The sequence below is a fragment of the Myotis daubentonii genome, chromosome 1 (assembly GCF_963259705.1).
Source record: "Myotis daubentonii chromosome 1, mMyoDau2.1, whole genome shotgun sequence".
Classification (NCBI taxonomy): domain Eukaryota; kingdom Metazoa; phylum Chordata; class Mammalia; order Chiroptera; family Vespertilionidae; genus Myotis; species Myotis daubentonii.
The window spans coordinates 158849527-158865490 of NC_081840.1; the positions used below are offsets into that span (position 1 = coordinate 158849527).

A 15964-nucleotide genomic window follows, 5' to 3' on the forward strand; every position below is an offset into this window, starting at 1 on the left:
AACCTTCTGTACCAACATGATTATGTAATGCTCAACATGTGCCAAAAACTGCTAATCCTGATGAATGAGTTCTGAGCAGTGAAAAGGAAAATGCATTATCTGCACTAGGCTCTGGGACATGCACTGGGAGACACATTTCATGGACCCATAGGAGTTCTGTGGTGAGTAGCACTTCTGTGAAGGGAGAATACTGTCCCACTAGAAAAAGTTTTCACTATCATTTGGTGAAACTGAGTCAGGTGTTATTTGCAAGTGAAGTGAGTAAAAGAGGCATAAACAGCCGACTCTTCTGATTCCATGGAAGAGGTAATTTTCATGTCCAGGACACATGTGGACTCTTAAGAAGCATCAACTTCATTCTGCTCCAACAGGAGGTGGATTTGATATGGGATCTCTAAAGGTAGTATTTATTTTGCATAACAATGAACATTCATATTTGAAAGGTATTTCACTTTGTACAAACACTTTCAAAGGTATTACATCATTTGACTCTCACAGTCATCTTGTGAGACAAGAGAGTCATTATTATTCTTTCAATTCTTTCAGATGAGAAATTGGGGAGTTGTCCCCTTAAAACATTACCCTATTTTTTAAAAAACAAATCTGGGTCATATAATATGGGGTAATAAAGACATTTTTGACTTCTGTTACATAAGCAATCTTGAACTATCACTGGCGGCAGTAATTCTGAATCAATACATATATTTCTTCATATGTTAAAAATATAATGGCTCTTTATTGTCTCTGAGGATATCTTCTAAACACATTTTCATTGTTTATGACTCTGAACCTTTAGTGTCTGAGCTCTAGGGTTTTGGTGGTTGGGTGTGTTTACTCTCAGAAGCTTGCTCTTTGTTACTATGCTTCCAACAGCAGGGTTATCTTAGATACAGTTAGACCTGACAAAAGAATAAGTAAGTAAGTAAGTAAGTAAGTAAGTAAGTAAGTAAGTAAATACATAAATCAATCAATCAATCAACCAATCAATCACATCTAGAGCCAGATCTGTGGGATGCTTATTTGTAATCTCCAACTTAGTTCTGTTCTTAAGTGATTTAGCCATGGACACATAATTTGTTAGGGCAGAAGTTGGTGAAAACCGGAGGTCCTCTACCCAGCCAGTGTGGCTCAGTGATTGAGCATCGACCCATGCACCAAGAGGTCGCTGGTTCGATTCCCAGTCAGGGCACATGCCCGGGTTTTGGGATTACTCTCAAGTGAGGGGTGTGCAGGGGGCAGCTAGTTGATGTTTCTCCATCATTGATGTTTCTATCTCTTGCTCCCTCTCCCTTCCTTTCTCTAAAATTAATAAAAACATATAAAATAATAAAAGCAGAGGTCCTCTCATTTCTACCCTTATATTTTCCCCCTTTTATCATGCTCTCAATTTTATTCTTTATATGTATTCTCTATCAAGTAAATCTACTACATTTTATTTTTATTTCCTCTTTAGGAACATAAAATTTGTCCATGTTCCAAATTGATTTCCCTTTATAAAACTTGGTTGTATGGAAACTCCCCTCAACTTTCTTAGGTTTAGTATAAAAGTTGAAAGGTCTTGGTGTTTGATTTTAAATTAAAATAATGGAGTCATAAAAGAAATTTTAAAAATGTATGGGAACAGACTGACAGCTGTCAGAAGGGAGCGGACATCAGCAGGACTGGATGAAAGAAGGTGAAGAGATTACCCAAAGAACATGTATGTACAACCAATAGACACAGACAACAGTGAGGTGATGGCCAGAAGGAAGGGGGGCGTGGGCTGGGTGAAGGTGGGTAAAGATGAGGGGGATGGGGAACATCTGTAATAGTGTCAACAATAAAAGTAAACTTTAAAAAACACATAAGAAAGACATTCCGAGGAGTGGGGGGACAAGAGAAAATGTATGAACATATAGTGGAATAGCATTCAGCCTTAAAAAAGGAAATTCCACAATTTGTGAAAACACGGGTAAACCTGGAGGACATTAGCTAAGTGAAATAAGCCAGACACAGAATGACAAATACTACATGATATCATTTATATAAGAATTCTAAAATAGTCAAACTCATAGAAGCAGAGATTAGAGTGATGGTTGCTAGGGGCTGGAGGAGGGGGAAATGATGAGGTATTAGTCAAAGTGTGAAAAGTTTTAGATATACAAGATAAATACGAAAGCACTTGTATGCATGCATATAATCATATCCAATGGACACAGACACTAGGGGGGTGATGGCATGTGCCGGAGGGTGGAAGCAGCCGGGAGAGATCAATGGGGGGAAAGGAGACATATGTAATACTTTAAACAATAAAGAATTTAAATAAAAAAGATAAATATGTCCTAAAGATCTACTGTATAGCATAGATACTATAGTTAACAATGTTGTATTGTGTGCTTAAAAATTTGCTGAGGCAGATCTTATGCCACGTGTTCTTATCACCAATAATAATAATAATAATAATAATAATAATAATAATAATAAAGCCAAGAAGAAACTTGTATGCCAATCATACTTCCACAATGTGATTTTAAAAAACAAAAAACTTTATGGGAAAATCGCTTTGCTCATTTTCTTCACAATTTTTATTCCAATAATCATCTGAAATCAATGCTTTAAGAAGAGTACATACGGATTAAAAAGGGAAATGCCATTTTAACAGTTCAGTAGTGAATATTATTATTACTCTGTGGAATGGTACTGTTTGTTACCCTCCCAACACCCATTCCCTGTATTCCTTCATAGAGACCCTAATTATTTCTGTGTCCACCCTTCCCTCAGGGGACAAAGAAGCAGCTAACTCCACTCTCCACTGTAGGATCCACTGCTTAACCTGAGGCAATGAGTTCCAGCATTTCTCTGCTTCCTCTTATTGGCCCTGGGGTAAGTGCTGATTGGAATTGGCTCCAAAGACCGAGGGAAGGATAGATACTCAATGTTAATATCTTGGGCGACCACCCTTAAGACCAAGCATGGTGCTGAGGATGGCAGGAGGAGAGAGAAAGTTTTTTTAAACATTCCTGTGCTGCTGACCATACTGTGCCTCCCTTTACTCTCTGGGCTTCCGGTTACGTGAAACGATGAATATCCTTGCCATTTTGTGACAGGGCTTTCTATTAGCTTCTGCTGAAAACATTGTAACAGATCTTCTGCTGATGCTAGAAGAGGAACAAGAAAGCTGTGTTCACTGGTAATCCTTTCTCCCCTATGTTTTCAATTGAACTACGCAGCTCATGTACTATCTTAACTACATTAACAAAAATTAGAGCGGCAAAGCATTGTTCTTGAAGGCAGCAGCTTCGGTGCCAGTCCTAATCCTAACACATTTTTGATCGGTGTGGCATTGGACAAACTGCTTACCATCACCAGCTTTTCTCCTCTTTTAAATGGGCACAACAATACCTGCCCCATCTACCTCACAATGTTTCTGCGAAAATAAAATAATGTCAGGAGACTACTTTGAAGACTACTGATGCTTGCAGTATTTTAAATGTCAGCCACCCACTTCCAAGGGCAGGCTGTTTAATGAAACATGTTATCTAACTAAATCCTCATCAAAAAGTATTGCAGGTAAGTGATGGTATCTCTGGTACACAGATGGAGGAAGCTGAGCATCAGAAAGCCTACGTAATGTACCCAAAGCCACACTGGGGAATTCCAATCCAAACCTGACTGACTCCAAACCTATGCTTCACCCATTATTCGTCCTACATGATGTGATGAGCCTAGGGTTGGGGAAGACCCACTAAAATCCTAGATACAATTAGGTTGGGCACCAGGAATCACTAAGGCATCTTAAGCACACCCTCTACACCAGGAACTGTGCTCCTTCCATGATCTCACTCTCTGCAATGGCCGGGGGAAGTAAGGCATTATTATTCACTTCTTATAGATGCCACAATGATGTACAGAGAAGTGAAAATGTTTTGCCTCAAATGGCCTAATTGGCAAGTGGCAGAGGCAGGATAGAAATCTTACCTGAGGTCTCTGTGTGTCACAATTCCTGAGCCCAGTACCTTCTAGGTTGAAAAAGAGGCAGGGGATGTGGGGCCAAGGGAAGAAGTTACTACTGAGCAGGTGGGCAGGAGTTTGAAGTCAGCTTACACTGAAGGCACTGCTGTAGTCAGTGCTGATTACCTGGCCCAATACTCACTCTGTGTCCACCTTTCCTTTGGGAGATAAAAAAAATGTTCTGGATACCCTCCCACACTCAGTATGGTGCTAGTGATGCCAAGTCAGGAGAGATAGAAGCAGGCCACAAAGTTAAGCAATAACCAGTGACATTTTGAGCATAAAAACTTACCAGAAAACTGATAATCCTCCAGACTATACCATGCTAATAATTTTTGATAGAAATAGTTCTAGAATTAGAAACTGCTTTGAGCAGTGTACTAAATGTAATTCAAAGATTTTTAATAACATGGCATCATGGTGGTGTACACAGAGTGCGTTCTGTGTTCAGAATTATTTACTCTCCTTTTAAAAAATTTTAAGTTTCCTCACTTTTTTTACATATGCTTTTATTGCTTTCAGAGAAAGAAAGGGAAAGAGAGAGAGAGAGAAAGAAACATCAATGATGAGAGAGAATCATTGATCGGCTGCCTCCTGCATGCTCCTTACTAAAGATCGAGCCTGCAATCCAGACATGTGTCCTGACCAGGAATGGAACTGTAACCTCCTGATTCATAGGTCAATGCTCAACCACTGAGCCACACCAACCAGGTTTATTTAATTTCTTAATGTTCGACGCTTTGCAATCACTCTTGCTTACAAAGTGATTTTCTTTCAACATTTTTTCTCCTTCCTAACTTGAGCATGTAATTTTCTGTAGTCTGAGAAATAGGATAAACAAGGTATGGAGAGTTGCATGGAAAATAGGAATCAGTAAAGCCGGAAGGCCCGCAAGCAGCATGGGAATGAGCTTTGGTGAATAAGAACTGAGGAGGGCTCCTTGCGGCCACAGAGACTTTGGGAGATCTGGTTATTGGCTGTGTCCATATGATGCTTTTCCTAAAGGTAGAAAGGATTAATGAGGTCACCTACTCTGACCCTTTCTCAAGAGGAAACTGTGACTCAGAACTACTAACAGTGGCTAGCTAGTATTTGTTGAGGATTTTTGATGGTCCGAACAATATTTTACACTTACTACTATCTCATTTGCCCTTTGCCACAGCCCTATGAACCAGAAACTATTATTATCCTTCTATAACAGATAAGAATGCAGAAGCACAAGAGGTTGAGTAACTTGCCCAAAGTTACACAGCTATTAAGTGGTTGAGAAAGGATTCAAATCAACACAACTTGGCCAAGAGGGGCCCTTGTAACCACCATGGGGCGACTTGAAGTGACTTGCCTGAGGTCAATCAGGAAAGCAGTGAAGGGCAGAGATTAGAATTCAGGTCTTCTGATTACCAGCCCAAGGCACTGTAAATTGTGCCCTGATGCCTAAGTCCTGTGTAATTACTACACACACACACACACACACACACACACACACACACACACACATTCATTCTGGCTTATAAACTTTTCGGAAGTTATATTTCACATCACCTTATAATAATTTTTAATATGTGTTGGGCTGGGATGGGGACTTGGACTCTTATGCAGAATTATTCTGAGGGTAGTAATCAGTAAATATTTTAGAAAAATATATCTGGAGAAACCATCTTGAGTATCTATATATATAAAATGGCTAAATGACTGACTGCCATCCAACCGTCCGACCGACCAACCTGCCGGTACATATGATGTGCACTGGCAATTTAAAAATAAACATTGACTCGTGCATGTACGATATTTATCCCTGTCTGACACTGGCCTCCCATTTAAATTAATTTGAAGACAGTTTCCCGTGATGCCAGCATTTGCTATGACTATTCATAAATCACAAAGACAAACTCTAGACAAAGTAGGAATATTCCTACCTACACCCATTTTCAGACAAGATCTGTTATACATTGCTTTCTCTCGAGTTCGAAGATCATGTGAAGTTAATGTTAAAGTTGTAAATACTTCATTGCAAGGAAAGTTAGTCAAGCACTCTGAAAGTGTTTTTACTCTTAATGTGGTATACAGGGAGATATTAGAATAAGTTTAATCAATTTATCAGCCATTGTTTTTTTATCAATGTTGCTTTTATATCATGTTTTTGTTGTTTTTATACAATGTCTTTGTTGTTGTTATATCATGCTGTTATTGTTTATTTATTAATCAATTTATATATTATTTTCATATACATTTTGTTAATTTTCTTTCATCTCTAACACTTCTATTGTAGAGAAAGGGTGAATAGTGATATTAAAATATTTCTTCTAATAAATTTCCTTTCAATGTCCACAGATCCATGCACCAGGCCACTAGTTAGTTTCATAATGGGGGACCAAACTCAGCCTGTAAAAGTTTTCATTAAGCGAGAAAGTTCAAATATTTTTAAGAAGAGATTTTTAGCCCAAAGTTAATAAATAGCTATTTAAGCCATTCCAATCTTTCCCAAAACTTTGTGATAGGAGGTTTCTCAAGACCTTATTTCTTCTTATCCAATTTTAAAAAGTAAAGGTAGTGTTCAGAATGTCTGCCTTTTCTGAGATTACCAGCAGTTGTCCTAAGTATCTTCAGGCTTACGGTGCCAAGTTATGCTTATTTTTAAAAGTGACTGGCAGTTAACCACCATTCACATTTCTCCAGTAGTTTTTATTAATAGTTCAGAAGGTATCTACTGCATAGAAAAATCGTTGCTCTTGATGAAAATTACATTTAAGTTACCAACTTTGCAAGGTTTTATTACTTTATCAAATCAATATTTTGCAATAGTTTCATGCATATTTATTTAACCTTCATTAATAGTGTTATAATTTTGAAAAGATTTCCAGTAGAACGTTTCTTTGGTCAAGTTTAGAATGTATACCAGATTCATGTGCTTGATATTTTGGATCTCAAATATATATGTTTATGTTAGAAAATGCTAGCTTGGCAAAAGAAATAATAGCAGTTTTGAAAAGAAGTCAGTGAAACCTGTAGTAAGAACCTAGTAAATTAATGCATACATTCCTCCTTTTGGGCTTATGGGCTGACATATATTATGCATCATAGGAGGGAGATGGAAAGATTTCTTTCTGTCTCCCTCAAGGACTGTTTTAAGTGGTAACTCCTATGGACCTAGTGGTATGCTCTCATCATCACTTCATAAGTGCAAGAAAGTTGTCAATTAAATGTGACTGAGAGTAGCAAAGAGCAGGCCGAGCCACAGAGGTGTCAGAGAACAGGTCCTTGGCCATTTCAATTCTCATCCATCCTCCTTTCCCTTTTTTCTTCTTTCCCCTCCTTTCTGCCTTGCCCAGGCCACGTTTATATTCATACTCAGTTCAACAGTACATTAGGGGCTGGTCCTTAAACAGGAATAGCGTCCTTTTGAATGAATTTGCATTTATTCTCACAGCCCCCATAGACAGGCATGCTCATACAAACACGCGTGGAGATGCACATGCATACAAGCACACAAGCATACAGACAAAAACTGAACCACATTGTATAGATATACACAAACACATTCAGGCACCACTTACAAAGAGATACTCAGAAATGCGCATACATATACATATATAGACAGACACACCCAGACACATACGGAGATGGACACACATATGTAGACACATGCATGTATGGAGACAGAAATACACAAATAAAGACAAAGACACAGCTGCATGTGTAGGCCCTTCTTATTAAACCAATGATTACAACTACTTCAGTGAGACTTCTTTCACTCAGTGTGGGACATAGTAGTGGTAGCCGGAAATTAGGATGTATGAGTTAGGCTAGGTGTAACCTTCTACCATTTGCACTGTAATTATCTTCACATGTCACAGTATGAGAAACACCTCCTTGGATTGCTCCTGAAGCCAGTGGCCTCTGTGACCACCAAAAGCAGGACTCGCACTGTGTTTCAGCGCAGAGTGGGAAAGCCATGGCCGGAGCAAGGGGACAAAGACCTGCAAACATGCAGTTGGCCCCACCCCAACTCTTTCTATGAAATCTGGAGCCATACTCCTTCGCATGTTTGGACTGCCTGCTCTGAAGGGAAGAGAGGCAGAGACAATCAGACTGAGGAGAATATGAAGTAGAAACAGGCCCTGATCGTTCCCAGACACGTGGAGTTAAGTTTCTGAATCATAAATGTATTTGGATGCACCTTATCTAATTACAATTACACAGCTGTAACTTTCTTCTTTCAGTCAGCATGCCTATCTGAGTTTCCATCTCTGTATCGCTCTAACAGATCTTTCTGAAACAACTTTCACCATCTTATGGAAGTACTTCCTTTCAAAGCTGATTGTTAAGTCCAGGGAGTTCTAGCTTATGTATTCCCTATTTCCCAATTGAAGTTCTGTCCAAGATACTGTTTCCTAGCATTGCGGTGTGTTTTGACTGGTTGAGTGGGAACATTCATTTGCTTTCTGAAGTGACAGTGGACATGTAAGTGCAAGATAGATCTGATAGTGAGGAGGAAGGGGAAAATCCAATAATAGATATAAATAGTAGCTACCTCTTCTTTTTTTCTTTTTTCTTTTTTTGTCAACAGGTTGTAGCTACTGCTTATTGATCATCAATTGTGTATTGGCCTCTATGCCAGGGGCTTTGCATATTATTTTATTCCTTCCAACAACACTAGAAGGCAGGAGGTTGTTAGTTACATTATATGGATGAGGAAACTGAGACTCCATGCTTATTGGATATTTTTTCATAGGAGGTTTTAGATGTAAAAAAATTTGAATGGGTTTAGATTCTCAGAATATCATGGATCTAGGAAATCACTTCTCAACTTATTTATGATTTTTTATATGACTCTTTTATGTTTAGAATTTTTGCCTGGATCAGAATTTACAAATGTTCTAACTGCAATACAACTTTGCTAAGCAATGTTCCTACACTCTTTACAGTGGAACAGCAGAAGTTAAGAGGGTATATTTGGAGTCAAGCTGCCTGGATTTGAATTCGGACTATGCCACTTATCTGCTGTGAGACCCTGGGCAAGTCATTTAACTTTGTTGTTCTCTAATTTTCTGGTCTACAAAATGGGTTGATCACAGCACCCACCTCATTGAATTGTGCTGAGGATTGGATGAGGTGATCTGGGCAACACCCAGAACTGTGCTTGAAATGTTTTAGCAACATGATAATGTCAGTTATTATTATTATTTTTTTATGTTAGTCACAATTTTGGTTCTTCATTTCCTTACAAGTTACTGGCATGTCCCTTCTTCAAATGTAAATGTGAAGGGAAAAAAATTAAAACACGTCTCAAAGAACTGAATGCTCCCTCGCGAACATAGTCCATGCAGCATCTTCATTATGTGAAGGACCACAGAGAGTGTGTGGTCCTATGGGGCCCCTCAACCTCAGACACATCTCATTAGCTAGATTATCTGGTTGAGCTTCTGAGAGTATTGGAAGCAATAGGAGTGTTCAGGGCCATTTCATTGCTTTTGTTAAATGGAATAAAACTTGACTAATAGCCTATGACAATAAGTCAGTCAAACTGAGACTTGACTAAGAGACTGGTCATAGTAATGTAGCAAGAAAAACGAGCAAGACATTTGAATGGCAATGTTGTGTGGGTGGGAGGCTTGTTTTTAAGTAACTGATGTTATAACTTTATTGCACTATTATTTCAGTCAAGAGAAATATCTGTGTAACAAGCTAAGACAGCTCTCTAAAACAATATATGCTCACTGTTTTTTTCCCTCTATTACTTTCACCCCCTTCCCTTTCTTTCCTCCGGTCTTCCCTCCCTTCCCCACTCCTGCTCCCTCCACCATTTTTTTTTCTTGTTGAAAGTCAGCGTTTCTACATTTGTGATAGCCATTGAAACAACCTTGGTAACCTATGTATTATAGGCCGTTGCAAAAGTGTAGGTTTGTTTCTATCTGCCACAGAGTTAAAGAGACATTCCTGTCAGCGCTGAATTGTAAAAAAAAATGTACGGTGGGTAAATTGTCTGAACACATTAAATCAATGCTAGTAACAAGTATAGAATTGCGGAGAAAGTTTGGGCTAAAACAGCTAGACATAACAAAGGAACTTTAAAAAAATGACAAGTTGACTGTAGTCTTCACTTCTTCATGAACTTTGTTTTTGTGAATCTGTACTGACTTGTTGCAACCACCATTACTGTAATACTGGAATGGTAGACAAAGGAAAACAGAGCATGATTATTCAGTGCTCAGGGATTTCTTAAACACCCCTGTCTTCTCCTCAGGATAGATGTCAGCAAATTCAACCCCGAACATTTTCACAGGAAAGGAATAAAACAAATTAAAAACCTAATAATAAGAAAAATACCACTTAACGTGTGTTTTTATTGCCACTTCCTCTCTGATGATGGGTTCACCTCACAGCTTTGCATTGGTTAGAGAGTATTTTAAATGAATTAGGGAGAGTCAGGAACAATGAAATGTCAGGGTAAATTCTTAATATCAGAAATAATTATTGTCCTACCTTCAACTGTTCACAATCCATAATTTATTTCTTTCCCAGTCATCTTAAGAGCCTGTGATCTTATTTTTCTCAGAAATCCTGAAGGATGTACTTATTGCTATAGTTATACTTAAGTTGTATACCTTTCATGGGATCCCCTTTTTTTTTGGCAAAGACATTCCGAGTTTAAACCCTGTCTACTCACAGAGATTATAAACTCCTTGAAGGCCAGACCATATCTTTTACTGATTTTATCCATGTGCTAGTCTCCTATTTACAATAATAGGTTCTCAATAGGTAGTTGATGTCTGAGTGATAGTAGATAGGCAGATCCTCTTTTCCATGTGTCTTGGTACAACAACAGTGGGACAGGTGTCTACTTTCCAGGGGCTGTGTGGTTGGCATTTACTGGACTTTTCTGTTGTCCACTAAAGGGGAGCAAGATGCCAGCTCCCCTGTCTTAGACATGCAATGTTCCCATACACAGAACTAATCACAATTGGAGCAATTCCAAGTTTGTTTCCCTCAGGAGTCCATGAGAAATTACTTTCTTGTCTATAAATTCTCAATGGATTTACAACTTTGCCTTGCTTATACTGGTGGCTTGGTAGGGGTGGGGAATAAGGACATGAGAATGGATGAAGAATAAGCTCTTTGGGTTGCTATCTGATCTCCTCCCCACTTTCCTGCAGCCAAATCCAGGGAAGTGAAAAAGAGGCAGACAGAACTTGAGGGTTAAACCTTATTTTCACAACAAATGAGGCTCGATGAAGGTCTCAAAGTGTTGTCTCTGTCTATAGAAAAGAAAAAAAAAAGTGGAGAGGCAGCTACATCCCCTTTTAATCTCTACTTGGAAATAGAATTAAAGTACTATCACTGACTTCAACCTATGAATATCATCTGAACAATTTTCCAGACTCTCGCTTTTTAATTTGAAAGCCAATCTTTTAGTGGGAATGTTCAATCACAACATACAGGTAACAAATAAGCAAACAGACAAGGCTGAATTTATCACTGAGTGTTCAGGTCATCTGCTAACCATTCCAGGTATCTGATTCCAAAGCAAACATATCATATAGCTATTAGGATTCCCTAGAGGCATTTAAGCGAAGTGAAAGGGCAAGCAATGATCTGTGCAGATTGCCACTGCAGTCAAAGTCACTAAAATTTCTGGAGGTGGGAATTTCATTCGGCTACTTTTGCATTAAATTATTCATTAGGGTTTTTTTTTTCTTTGTGAAATTTTATGGAGGTGACAATTATTTAACTGGATTTACAGATAAAACTAATAATTACAGTAATTACTATTGTCTCCCTGATTGCCACTGGGTCTTGTTTTTTTCTGGGACAGTGTCCAGCCTCACGGATCTGATATGAGTCTCTTCCAGCTCCTGTGAGTACCTCAGTTTCTTTGTACCAGGGTGATATGAAGTTATTGGTTTATTGAATATTAACGTTTTTTTATGCATCAAAACAGTATTATTGCTAGTGGTGGTAGCAATTTATTCAAAAGAATTCTCTAATTCTCTGGAAAAATACCTAGAATATTAACTGCATTATGAGGTGAAAGCTTGTTCATCTACACCCCAGTAGGTAAACTTTGTGTGTATTTGGTGGATGTAGGGAGTGGAAAGGGCCATTTGACCTATAAGAGGTATTATGTTAGAAGAGCTTGTATAACCTAAAGTTTGTGTGACCCATCCTTTTTTATTCCCTTGTTTGTTATGTAGACTAGTGCATAGGCAACCTGGATAATTTTGCATTTTATACAGAAAAAAATTAGAATTATTCATCATTGTGGTGTGTGCTATAGTTGGGTACAGTTTTCTTAATCAAAATGTGAAACAAAAACCATTTTCTTATGCTATATTTATTGAAATTTTTTTGGCTTTATAAGTATATTATTTCCAATACAGAAGTAATAGTCCAGAAAATAAAGCACTGTATTTTATGACTATACTATCCCATCTTGCTCAGAGCATCGTTTATCTTTAGAATATCTTGGGTGTCTACAGGACTATCTGTATACATATACATGTTCCTTAGGCTCACATCTAGATGACAGATTAAATTCATGGCACCAGGTAGATTTTAATGAAATACCAAGTAGCTACTGGATAATTACTGGAAGATATCCTTATATGATTGAATAATTTTTATTTCATTTATTTAACAATTTTTTACTGTTATATTTGAGATTCGTTTGTTACAGTTTGCATGCTGTTCCTTCCCTAAAGTTTTAGCGACAGTGTTTAAGAATGTTTACATTTGTGTGTTTGTGTATGTTCAGGCTAGACACCAGCTACCGATTATTGTGCTATCTCTAAATCTATACACCAGACCTCAGGAAGTCTCTAACAAAATACATCCTTGCGCTTCTTAGGGGAATATAATAAAGAACTCTCTCTACAATTCTTGGGCATTTTGGTATTTTTTTTTCAACATCAAGTCCATTCCAATTAAGTTGGATTCCCCAAATTTGCTTGATCATAAGCAGTACCCGGGATGCTTTAAAAAACTGCATGTATTCAGGACTCTCCATTAGAGATTTTGATTCCTTAACTGTACGACTGTGCTCAGGTGTGTGTATTTTTAACAATCTCATCCTATGAGATTCTTAGGCTTACACAGGTTTGAAAACTGCACTGAATGAACACTAAAGTCAGTATATGCTCAGAAATAAGGTGTTTGTGCAGAATTGAGCTGACTGAGTTAGCTTAAGTAATTTTTAAGTTAAAAAGTTAAACATTCTACCTATGTTATAAAATTGGGGGAAATTTTTTTTTTCCTTTTGGCATCTGCAAAACCGTAACTTCCTAGCGGGATTTCCAATGACTGACTGTATCAGGATCTCTAAGAACATGTACCCCTGATTCTCCTTAAAGTTACTGAAGATGAAACAATCTCAGACTTGGGGCTAAAATGACTGAGTTCACTCAGTCACCGCCTCATGGTCCACGTACCTGGCAGAAACAGTTTCACAGGACATTTTCAATGTCATCTGATTGCGTTCAGACTCAGTTTATCATTGAGCTCATGGACACGATCTGGGAGATTAGTTTGCAAAAGTTTTAATCACTTGTGAAAATTTAGAATTATGATGGCAGAGGGTGGAAATGACTCTGCCTACACGGGCGACCCCGTGAATATTGAACTGCTGTTCTTCACTCTCCTTGGCACTCTGTTGTGAAACAATGGCCAAGCTTGTTTTTCTTGCCCGAGTTCACCACAGCCTAGCCCACGTGGACAGAGACTAAACCAACTTCCTTAAAGCACACACAAAAAGGTTGACTGGATGTTTTTCCCTCAATTTTTGCAATTTTATTAGTCTTTAATAAGCATTTCCTCAGAGCTTGGCGGTTTCGGAAAGTTTTAAAATCATTTTTACTAGCGACTTCCAAGGCACACCTGTGTGGTAAGTCTGTGTTTTCAGCCATGTTTTTACAGGACATGTGTGACCCAAAATACAAACAGGCTCTAAACCACATGGAGAAAGAGAGGACTTGCCTGCTTGTTCCCGTTCGGCATTATGTAAGCTGTGTAAGTGATGTGGTTCCAACGCGCAGGTGCTTTAGTTTCATTGTCTCCGTAAAGACAGCTTCCTCATAAATATGATTTACGGTAAGTTTGGGAAGGCAACTTCTCCAGCTGAGCAAAAATGAAGGCATAGCTTAAAAACAAAACTAAACAACCACGACAATCTTCTAAAACAACTACTGCGTAGTTCTAGTTGTTGGGAATAAACTCAGCAATGGGAGTTGTCTGTTCAGACATATGACAAATTAGTATAATGATATAATGACTCGTGTACATTTTTTCTTTGCACGGAGGGTATTTAATGGACTGAAATGTAAGCTTATGATTAAGATCTAAGACATTTTATTAATAACTTTCTGATTCTTCACCCCACTCCTAGAAGCAGTTCTTTCCATTCGGCCTCTTGGAGCTCTCACAGAAACTAACAATCACAATTCCAAATGAGGTTAGAATATTTCATTATTTACCCCTTCTCTATCTCAAAACCTTCTCCAATCACGTATTCATGTCAGTTTATTGGGCATTTGAAAACTTACATTTAAAGACCTAATAATCCCCTCTGTTCTTTCTTCTCTTTTACCAGACTTCAGATACATAACTGTGAGGAAATGAAGCTATTAATACCAAATTAATAAAGAACATATGCATATAATGTAGCTTTGCTAGTAAAATTTATAAGCTTATAAAAGCATACAATCGCCTCCCCTCCAATCAACATTTAAATTAATTGGTAGCAATTCCTTGCTCATTAAAAAATATTTTCAATAGGAAACAATATTTTAAAAAATGGAAGGGAAAGCTCAAGTCACAAAGAGATTTGTTAAATTATTTTTATTTTTATACAGTTATATTTCTACTTTATTTTTATGTTTATTATTATTTTAATGAAATTGTAGTGTGATTTTTGTGACATTAAAAGTTGAATTTATTTCTGCCTTTGTTGGACTGAATTTAAAGTTGCTTCTTATGCTTTAAATTTTATATGTAAAGTAATAAAACATCTAATCTAGCAAATGTCAGCCTAAGTGAATAAAAAAATTCTCCAATATAAGGAATTGATGAAAATAGAAAATATGCATTTATAGTGCCATCTTAATTTAGAAAATTTACTTCTTTTATTAAAGCAAAAATAAAAATTTATATTTAGAAAAATATATTTTCTTTTTTCCTTTTCACTGAGTCCACGGATGAAAAGCAAGCAAAACATATTTCTGAGACACACAAAATTATGTGTATGTGCCTATACTTTTATATAATGTAAATATATGATATAATAGGTTTAAAATTTAAAAAAAATATTTCAGTACAACTGTACATACTACCATGTATATTAGTATATTTTTATTTACTTTGTACTGAAAATATTTTTGTTTCACACATTATTAAAATGCTTAAATTTATTTCAAATCATGGATTTCAAAAGGATACAATAAAAAGTAAATCTATTTCAGTAATTATTATATTGGACAACTTTTGAGGTGATTGTGTGACATAGATGATTACATCTAAAAAAACGAAGACTAAACTAAAATTTCTTAAGTCAAGTTTGTTGAAACTTTTATAGACTACATAGGGGCAGAATCATTCCATGATAACTTTTAGATCAAGTGTATTGCACTGAGATCAATTATTTTTTGGTATTGTTGTTTCTGTTTTAAAAACTGTTGGTCATCACCATTATTATTGAAAAATTGACAGTCCTAATACATTATCTTTTTATTGGACTTTCCTTGTACACCAATAGGGGGGCCTGCATGCAGGTGACCTATCCTATTGCAAAAACCTTGTCATAGGCAGAATGGTCTGGGATCTGACAGGTTTTGACTCATGACTTAGGTCTCACTATTTTGCAATTTTGATTGTGGCAGAATGTTCAAACTTATTGCTTCACAGTAAACACTCAATATTTTTTCTGTGCAATTGAATGGGTGAAAGGAAAATAGAAGCAAACAATCTTATGCAAAATTGACAATTT

General features: G+C 37.2%; 2 long non-coding RNA genes across 2 annotated transcripts in view; one reads left to right on the forward strand and one right to left on the reverse strand.

Moving 5' to 3' along the window:
- LOC132215540 (uncharacterized) overlaps nucleotides 1-15964 on the reverse strand; it is a 49286-nt gene that overhangs the window by 32703 nt on the left and 619 nt on the right. The gene's annotated exons all lie outside the window — the stretch shown is intronic.
- Nucleotides 13951-15964, forward strand: part of LOC132215546 (uncharacterized) — a 44922-nt gene continuing 42908 nt past the window's right edge. Inside the window, exons 1-2 of the long non-coding RNA XR_009448541.1 lie at nucleotides 13951-14073; nucleotides 14369-14434. This is a non-coding gene — a long non-coding RNA (uncharacterized LOC132215546). The remainder of the gene's footprint in view (nucleotides 14074-14368; nucleotides 14435-15964) is intronic.